Source organism: Petromyzon marinus, chromosome 10 (assembly GCF_048934315.1).
Source record: "Petromyzon marinus isolate PM22_M1 ecotype Great Lakes invasive population chromosome 10, UKy_Petmar_22M1.pri1.0, whole genome shotgun sequence".
Lineage (NCBI taxonomy): Eukaryota > Metazoa > Chordata > Hyperoartia > Petromyzontiformes > Petromyzontidae > Petromyzon > Petromyzon marinus.
This window is the reverse complement of record NC_133676.1, coordinates 7,448,199-7,456,956: the sequence shown is the minus strand read 5'-3', so window position 1 is coordinate 7,456,956 and position 8,758 is coordinate 7,448,199. Positions and strand designations below refer to the sequence as shown.

The window sequence follows — 8,758 nt, the reverse complement described above, 5'->3', positions numbered from 1 at the left end:
CTCGTGTTCACGATTTGACGTGCGCGCCGCGCGTGCTGATGGCACGGTGCGTGGTGTTCGCACGCGCGTGCCTATGGGCAGCTGACACAGTGAGTTGGGGGGGCGTTGGGTCGCGCAGCGTGTCCGAGTTTGCCGTCCGTGAGCACGACTGCCGCTCGGCTCGCAAGCGTCGAGTCGCTCCGACGCCTCCGGGTGAATTCCAGCGCCTCGGCCGTGAACGTGCCGCCAGCCATCCAGCGCAGGCTCTTGATCTCCCTGTGGCGACGTGAAGGGGTTGGTTTTGGGCCACGTTGTTGTTGTTGTTGTTGCTGTTGTTACGCCCAGAGGGGATTCGTTTCTCGCTCGGTAATTTTCCGGGGTCGCTGGTACCAAGGGCCCCGGGCGACTTCGTAGGCACAGACCGTTTGTTAATCCATTGCTGGATGAGGGTCTCCCTCGTGCCATGCCGGTCGTTGAGAGCTATTTCACCATACTTAACGTATGTATGTTGAACTTCTTTCGCACCGTCCGTAGCCAACCGTGCTAATCGGAGGTGCGGGGGTTGGTGATGGTGGAGGAAAGCAGAGAGTAACTATATTTTCCTGCAATGTCCTCTGCTGCCCACAATGTTTACATGGTGGTCGCCCATCCAAGAACTATCCAGGCTTAACCTCTGCTTAGCTTCCCAGGTCTGAGAGGGTCGGGCAGATTCCGGGTGATTTGCCTGACATCGGATAATGATCGAATGGGTGACCATCATGCACGACAGGTATTATAGGTTGATGCCCAATGCAATAGGCTAGCAGCGGAGAGTGCAGCAAACTACATTGTTGTATCGTACTTCTATGCTCCTCACCTTCATCACTCTGCACTAACCAGCACGGTACAAAACGATCAACTGAACTCCCACGACTCGCACGGTGTGGAGAGGCCCTCATCCAGCAGTGGATTTACAAAAAGGGCTATTAATAGATACCATAAGCACCGATGTGGAAAACCAAACCATTTGTCACCATGAGCGTCATCAGCAGCTAATATAAATTTATGGATGCGAAAACTTCCTAATGAGGGATGATGATGGCAAGACCTTTGTAGATTGGCTCTGTCTCCATCAAGTATAAGCTCCTTAGTCAATTTCCATTCGAATAATGTGCAGAATTGTAAAATAGTAATTATAACTGGATCCGCTTAACTTGCCTACATTTGTATTCCGTGCAATGATCATATGATATTCAGCCTCGGTCAGGTCACTGTTGATTGCATGCCTGAATGAAGGCCTCAATTAAAACAATCATAATAATTCTGTGAGTGCAGACCATCAAGGGAGCCTGGACAAGACATTGTTCTATGGTGATTAAAATTATTCTGATCCAGCACAGTGCGGACGAGCTCCTCGCACCTTCGATTAGCACGTTCGGCTATGTACGGTGTGAAATAAGTTCAATGTACATACAACGCAAGGACACTAATAAATAATGTCTTTAACCTTAATGCTACTTTCGTGTTTCAATCGAAACTGGGGAGACGAATGCACTGCTGATCTCTCTATTGTCTCGTCTTGATTACGTGGAAGTTTACATTGACAGGACAACATCTGGTAAGTTGAATAACTTGAGTTGTGCTGCGCATCCAGATCAGATTACCGCTTGAGCTCGTTGAAGGACTGGATGGAAGACTTGTTGGAGCTCACCAGCTCCTGCATCTTTCCATGGCTGTACTGCACCACAGTGATGTGCGAGCCCTCATTTTCTGGCTAAAAAGGCAAATGTCATTTATTCAGTCAGCCATTCATTCATTTATTCATTCATTATTCAACGACCCTCCAAAATGTACCTAAATTTCATTTCGTATCCATGTGAATTTTCAAAGTACATCGGTCAGGGTTTAATAGAGCAAGGTGTAAACTAGTGATAGTTCATATTTTGGGCCAAATAGTGTCTTTACAATTATGAGAATTATGAATATCTTTTTAATGAACGTTACCTCTCTATCTTATCATTAGACCTTCTTTGCCAGTACCAAAATGTAATAATAGGGTTTTTCCCTTTTTTCTGGCAACAAAACTGAAACCTTTTTACAATGATTCATGTCTGCATCAACCACAATACCTGCAGTCAAATACAAACAAAAACATACTGTGATAATATATGCATTGTACTTGAAACTGCTTGGTCCACACCAAGCCGTCCCTTGCTGTGGACCAATCAGCATTCAAGGACAATGCATATATTATCATAGTATGTTTTTTTTTCATTTTGACTGCAGGTATTGTGGTTAATGCAGACATGAATCATTGTAAACAAGGTTTCAGTTTTGTTGCCAGAAAAAAGGGGAAAACCCCTATTGTTACCTCTCTAGTTTACACATTTTATAATCAAGACTGCTTGATGTCACACAGCTCATTCAGAAGAACAGTGTTTCTCATGAATATCCACAATATTTAATTTAAGGTGGAGCAGTGGCAGAGTGGTAACCACACTGTGCTATGAACCCGTCGACCTGAATTTGATTCCTGTTTATGGCTAACACCAGTGGTGAGTGACATGCAAACTGGTCTTGGACTCCCTCCTTCACCAACTCGCACTGATCAGCGTGGTGAAGTATGGTTTGCAAACTCCCACTAGGTCTGACACGGTGTGTGGAGGATTTTAGCAGTAGATTAACAGAGGCGTGGAAACAAAAAAAGTTGAAGTCATACATTTTTCCAATTTTGGTTTTCTAACTGCAGCAACACGACATTCTTTCCGAGCTGTTATTTCACCTTGGAGAACAACAAAAAAGGCAGGAGGACAGAAAATCCCCTCGGTTGTCCGTGTGAGATGTGCCACCTTGACATTTCCGTTCGCAACGACGCGGTTCAGGGTGTGGATAATGAATTCCTTGGAGAGAGAGAAGCTCTCCAGTCCGATACTTTCAGAGCTGTCCAGAACAAACACCAGCTCCACTGGGCCACACTTGCATTCTTCAATGGGCGTACGCACACAAGACATACACCCCCTTTTTAGCCAGATAGACTGTTGGGGAATATGTTGTTAATGAGCATGTATCAAGGTGGGCAAAGGACACAAGTGGCGGAGGTAGAGTTGCCACCTGTAAGGTATAAAAAATCAGGGAAGAAGGATATCTCACAATATCAGAAAATGGGAGAACTACACTTGAATACATCGTCTTGAGTGGTGTATTATTATTGTTACTATGCAACTGACAAAACTGGCACTTTAAATGTGCTGGGAAGACTTTACAGAGCTTCCAGGACAGCTACCCTCAACAAAAAGACAATCTTGAGAAAACCAGGGCAGGTGGCAACCCTATGAGGAGATCAAGCCAGCAAGACAAACGGCTTCCTTTGTCTCTCTAGTGCCGATGACAGCACCCTGCACGAGGTCGTGATTTGTGTATACCTTCGCCTTATTGTTAATATGTAATTACACTTAGGGTTATTATGGAATGATAAAAAAATGCAATAGTAAGGTACTTACCACAACAAGTTGGACAAGATAAAAAAATATATTTTCAAATTAGTCATAAACAAGATACAGAACATTTAAACACTAATTTACGGCATTTAATTAAACACACCATACATTATTGTATTTGAAAAGTTTACCAGTCAAGTATTTTAAAATTATGTTTGGAAAACTTACAGCACATCTCTTTGATGATGTTCAACATGTCACATTCCTGTACATCAAAATAAGGCTTCATTATGAATATATATCATGGGTTTAGGTGTTTTTTACTGGTCTTTTTGAATGAAGAATTCAGCAGACAGACATTATTGTGTGTAACAAAATAAATAAATTCGGATAGAGGAACGAAAAACTCAGGTCCAACTTTGGTGGTGCTGGTAGTCCTCTATCACCCTGAGAAATGTAAATATGAACGTATATACATTTTTAAATCATTTAACTTAATTTTTTAGTCATATTTACGATTTCTGAAAGTGTGTTTACTGTGCCACATGGACCAGAAGTGACTCACCAAGGGACCTTCAGGCCTCGGGTAGCCCATGGGCCCCATCATTCCCTGTTGTCCTGATTCCTCACCCTGAATACAAACATTAATTACCCACAGTAACATTAATAATACATATGCAGTCCGTTGTCCGTTCACTGATGGATGAAGACCTCCAGGCACTATATCGATCATGGATTTTTTTTGCCCATACTTCACCATGATGATCAGTGCAGGTTGGTGCAGGTAGGAGGCCCATGACCCCCGCTGAAGTAACCAGGAATCAAACTCTGGTTGCCAGGTTCAAAGTGAGTTGTGCGAACCACTGCACGACCACTCCAATAACATGGTAACAATCAACGCAAAAAAAAACGCATACACGATTTGCACTGTTACTTATTTTTTACTGTACATAACCAAGTGTCGCTCTTGTTTTATAAATGTACACACACAGCTTAAAAGGTATGTTTGAAAAATGATTTATAAGTCGTGTTTGTGTTCATTGTTTAATCATAGTAGACGACGGATAGAGCTGAGTTTCAGCTGTGTCTGTCCGGGTCGGTGACCTGGAAAATATATACGCACTTAACACACCACATCCAGTATACCTCTCGCTATTGGTGGCTACGAGTCACGTGCCTACTCTAGGCGACCAGTGACCCAGAAAATACTGAGTGATAAATTAAGCCCTGGCGAGGGAGGGTTGTGTGAATCACTGAGGGAGATGTGCAGTTGTTTTCACCGGGTTCCCCTCATCTCTAGAGTCACCTACGTCCCCCTGATGCCCAAGGAAGCCTTTGGGACCCTGTCAAGAGGAAGACCCAACAAAGTGGGGGAAGACCCTGCAGCTTGATTCACTTACACTCAATCACACGTGTTACCTTTGTCAGGGGAGTAATAGCTATTCCCGTTTACACAGTTGTGGAAAAATGTGTAAATAAAATAATGTCATTTGCACTTTCTCACCTTTTCGCAAATTTCTCCCAATTCTCCCGTTGATCCCTGAAAAAATTAAAATGTATTCTTGTTAGAGTAATTTTACAAAAAAACATTGAACTGATAATGATAAATCTGCTGTTCGAATAATTAAATGGAAGAGACTCAACTCACAGCAAAGCCAGCAGGCCCCATCAACCCCACAGCAGCAGTCCTATTTTCACCATTCCAATCTGTCCACCATCCGAGTTAAAGTTATTTCACAATCATATGATTCAACAGCAGCATAACAATCAGACCATGGGTTAACCTTACTATGTCTCCTGGTGGGCCTTTTGGTCCAAAGTCTCCCACAGGGCCTTGCAATCCCTTGGGTCCCTGCAGAAATGGAGGATATCTGAACACTGAAAAAGGCTTTGCTAATATGGTGCTCATGTTGTTCTTAAACGATTTCGTTATTACTTGAAATATTGGTTCATTTATAATCTTTAACATCCTTAGCCCTCATCTTGAATTATATGTATTCATCAATGTCATCATATTGAATTAACAATAATAATGGCAGATTAGGTGATCAGATCATGGCTACTATAAATGCCACCATTTCTTATAATCATTGTGAATATTTGGTGGTAATGTTCTTGCAAAGGGCACTGGACAGAAATCATGATGAGGGCACAATATTTGCATAGTTCCACAACCCATGTTTCTTTTGTTATTGCAAAACCCATGAAGATATATATTTTTAAGTTGCGAGTGCAATTGTCCATATATACAGTAACTGTGACTTTTGAGTTGTTTATATAAATTTTTGGAAATGTAAATGTAATAATGACCTCATCTCCTTGCGGTCCATCCTCTCACTTGAAGCCCTTCACTCCCTCTATGCCTGATAGACCCTTGGGAGAAGAAAATATAAAATACAGAGTGTATAATTATGAGTTTCAGACAATTTTTTAAAATCCAGCAATATATATTCATGGTGCAGATAGATGACAAATGTACATGTTTTGTTGGTCTACTGCTGGATGAAGGTCTCCCAATGCCATACGGGTCGTTGGGATTATTCGACCACACTCCACCATGCTGGTCAGCGTGGGTTTGCGAAGGCTGGGAGCATAGATGTCGGTGCATAGTACTGTATAGGTCAAATCATGTGCCGCAATGCCCTCTGCTGCCCACAATGTACGTTTCAGTATATTACTGAATGAGGAATTACTCAATTATTCATGCAGATAAATAACAAAACACTGCCAGTAAGGTACGGCATTGTATGCGTATGCCAGGCACTCAACGCACCAGCTGGCCAATGGATCCTGGAAGACCACAATGCCCATTTGGGCCCAGAGGCCCCTCTTCCCCCTGTAAAGGACACACAGCATCGAGAGTTGGCTTCAAACTGTGCAGGGGCACATCAGCCATATACTTTAATTAAGGATTCAGAAATGGCATTGGGAACACACAGACTATATGTATGCATAATGCTTCTTCACATGAAAATTTACGAATGAGGATTCGAGTACCAACCATCATAAAGTGATAGCAGCACTGAAAAAAACATTTACATGTACAGGCCTTTGTCAATCCACTGCTTGATAAGGGTCTCCCAACGCAGCGCAGGTAGCTGGGGTTATTTGCTGTCTGCTGCCCAGCACATAGCCCCGCAGCTCTGTGACAACCCGTTTGTGGATGGTGGTCACCCACCCTAGCCGTATCCAAGGTTAAATAAACCCTCACCGGTACTACTGCTCAACATCAAATGTTAGCAGCACTGCCAACATGCGTCTGTTAATTAAAAATATCTCAACAACTGGATTATGATGGAACTGCTGCGTTTCCAAAAATATAACGCGTGCGACGAGGTGGAACAAGGAGAGCCACAAGGCACCGATTTATTACGTAATTAAAAATAACAAAAAACTCAACACATTTGTCAACACCGTCTCAAAAGGAAAATGTGTGACGTTTCGGGCAATGGCACTTCTTCATGAAATAAAACTTTAATTTGAATTTTGAACATCTTTGACATAGCCCACTGGGTAAGATCTCAAGCTTTGGATATGTATGTATGTTGAACTTCTTTCACACTGTACTCGGAGGTGCGATTAGCACGGTTCACAACCTTCTATGAATGTCATGCCTTTATTTATTTTACACTCCTTGTATTTCTAGAAAATGATAATAATAGGTGGGAAATGAACCGCATAATGGAGCAATTTATTTTGATCTGACCAATTTATGGCCCGATCTTTCTGGATAAATAAAGTACACCACTGTATAGAGTTAAATGAATTTAGTTTATTTATTTATTATGCCGTCTCTTTTGCATCGCATGGGAGCCAACATTACACAAATGTAATCCAGGAAGCTGTTTGGGTATAAGCATGATTCCAAGCCTGAACACACCTTGCTAATTATTGCAAAATTAGTAACACATGTGTACGAATAATTAACATATCATGCCTTGTGACCCGCGAATGAAGGTTTCGGCATGCTTAAGGAATTGGAGGTCTCGTGTGATTTGGTTAAGCCAGAGCCAGGTATCATATAAGGCAGCCGAAGGTGTTCAACCTACTTCGCTAGCAGTGCCTATGAAGTGTGGAGAGGAGCCAGCTATTGTTTGCAGAAGACAGTCCTCTCTCTATGCCATTGCCTTGAGCACTATTGTGACCAGCGCACTGTGGCAATAAAATGAGGACATTTTGTACTCTCTCCAACACACCAAACGCATTTGTTGCAGATGTTTATTGAGATAACTTTGGCACGTAGGATTTTGCATTTGCATGCGTGGATGTGGAACAACAGCTGCAGCACAGGAGCAGGTATAATCCTCTCGGTGCCCAGGCATCGTCCACACTGCTTTGCCGAGGCTGCTGCGTGGGTGATGTGGCATCAATGATCGAGTGGCCGGCAACATTGAAGCGGAGGCCCCCGTGAAGGTAACGCGCACTTACAGGACTCGTCGATGAGCTGCAATGAAGATTCAAGAAATCACCGAGAAACGGCAGCCGCGTAGGACAGGACTCGACCAAGAGGCTCTGGGAAGTTAATGGGCTGTGAAAAAGGCTAGGGTTTCCTAAACGGGGGGAGGCTCAATATTTGGCTCTGTGTGCGTTGGCATGTGGGTACGATGGGGAGCACTTGTACTGCATCTGCCAGTCATCTCAGTTAACCCTTAACACCTGAGTCTGTCCGGTGACCACCTGCCAGCGAGCCTGGGAAATGTCACATTCCCTCAATGCATCTAGCCTGATACAAGCTCCGTATTTGTATTACTGTAATTTAGTATTAAATGGCGGCTGTTGTGTTGGTTTTGTAGCGGTATAGACACGAACATTTTTACCCTGGGTTGTGTTGGCCTTCGTGGCATGTAGTGCTGTGGGCTGTTGTGACATACCATCATTACCGATGGGAATATGATAGCGTGACAGCTCATTTGACATGACCACAACTCTGTGCTATGGTTTCAATCTATGACGAGACGGACGCAGATTTGTTGGTTAGCGTTTTAATTTTAAACCTTAGACTTAGCTTTTTTATATATATTAATGTAACCGTGTTGTTTATTATTATTTTGTTTTTATTGGGGGGGGGGGGGGGACCAAATCTTCCAGGGGGTCTGGGGGTCCCTCCCACAGAAAAAAATCACTAACACAGGATGGACTTTTTATTTATTTTTTACAACAATGTCTAATAGTGTATTGTATTGCATTGCTCTGTTTTTTCTTTTTTACCTTTTCTTGTTTCATTGTATGTAATGGCAGAGAATAAGGATTCATAAAGTACAACCATAACCACAATCGTATATACAGAAATATGTTTTAGAGCAATATATTGGGGGGGGGGGGACATTCTGAGCATATTTGAATATTGGGGGGGGGGGGATGTG

At 42.9% G+C, this 8,758-nt stretch overlaps 1 long non-coding RNA gene across 4 annotated transcripts; it reads right to left on the bottom strand.

Moving 5' to 3' along the window:
* Positions 1 to 2,265: 2,265 nt before the first annotated feature.
* LOC116941009 (uncharacterized) lies at positions 2,266 to 8,359 on the bottom strand. 4 transcript variants are annotated; one of them, XR_012941398.1, is made up of 5 exons: positions 6,169 to 8,359; positions 5,706 to 5,768; positions 5,044 to 5,247; positions 4,900 to 4,935; positions 2,266 to 4,499 (listed from the first exon to the last, which is right to left on the bottom strand). It is a non-coding gene; the product is annotated as an uncharacterized LOC116941009 (long non-coding RNA). The 4 variants fall into 4 exon arrangements; XR_012941396.1 differs by having other exon boundaries at positions 2,266 to 3,842; positions 3,961 to 5,247; XR_012941397.1 differs by having other exon boundaries at positions 4,900 to 5,247.
* Between the last annotated feature and the right edge of the window lie 399 nt (positions 8,360 to 8,758).